Genomic DNA, 1,236 nt, shown 5'->3' with positions numbered 1-1,236 from the left:
GATCTGTAATGGGCATTATAGGAATTTTTCATCTGTAAGCTCAGAGAAGTATAGATATAAAGTTATTCTCAGACACATGTGCTAGATGATGGAAACGCCTATAGATGATAGGAATATTAATGCCTTGAAGAAATGGGTTTTGAACCATCTCCTTTGGGTTGGATCCCACTGTCCTTAGCTTCTCCTTAACCTCGTCTTGAATAATGCCTCCAATTTTCACCCACACGACCTCACAAAATTTCCTTAGAGTGGCTATCCTCATCTGAATCCACCAGATGGTGGTTTTAATCACATTCATAGCAAGAATGCCGATATAATTTTTGTTCTTATTTAAATCGTGCCAGAGTAATGGATGAAATTACTTGTAGGAGATCCTCTAAAAAGTGGTTATGTATATCAGGTAATGGATATCATAGAATTGATTTAATTGATTCATTTGTATAACTTAGGAATGTTCTTCTGGCCATTATAATTTGAACATTTTTTCGATGGAGATGGTAGGTTGATAATAAAGGTAAACCCATCATTTGATGGCATAAATATCTTACCAACAACATTGCTATATGATCTAGTAAGGATAGGCACAGATTTCAGAGTGAAAATTGCCGAAAAAAAATGATCACATTGTCTTGACTATAAACAAGAGATATAATATGATTCAGGACAATATTTTGAGTTCCCAGATGGAAAATCTCCGATCAGTAAATCAATATATAAGTATATAGATTACAAACTATATATCCTTTGTAAATCGCTTTTATTTCCTGTTCAAGAAATGGTTCGTATCGACGCGTAAATGATAATTTGATATCAGTATATTTTACTTTTTTATCTCATGAATTTGGAAAGAGAGATATACATTTAAAAACGTCAATGTAAAGAAGCCCATCTAATTTAGGAAAACCAGACCTTATACTATTCTGTATTTCTTATTTTCAATGAAGATACTAGAAGCAAAAGGCATTTTAATTAAAACTCAATCGAATCCAAGTCAAAATCCTCATGCTATAGAGGCGAAAATGCCTTACTTCATTTACCAAGTCCGCCGACGCCGCGTAATACACACTGAAGCTTCTCTTTCACTTATTTTACTATACCCTTCTCCTGATTAAGAAGGGAATTGTTGGTGTATATTAAGGACAGCGAATAATGAAAGCACTATCCGTGAAGTAAGGATCCGCTTTTATTATGGTATGATATAATTGGAGATGGTCGAATAAAATGGTCTGACGAAGG

Source organism: Penaeus monodon, chromosome 31 (assembly GCF_015228065.2).
Source record: "Penaeus monodon isolate SGIC_2016 chromosome 31, NSTDA_Pmon_1, whole genome shotgun sequence".
NCBI classification, from domain to species: domain Eukaryota; kingdom Metazoa; phylum Arthropoda; class Malacostraca; order Decapoda; family Penaeidae; genus Penaeus; species Penaeus monodon.
The sequence above is the reverse complement of the archived record's forward strand: the minus strand, read 5'-3'. Positions refer to the sequence as shown.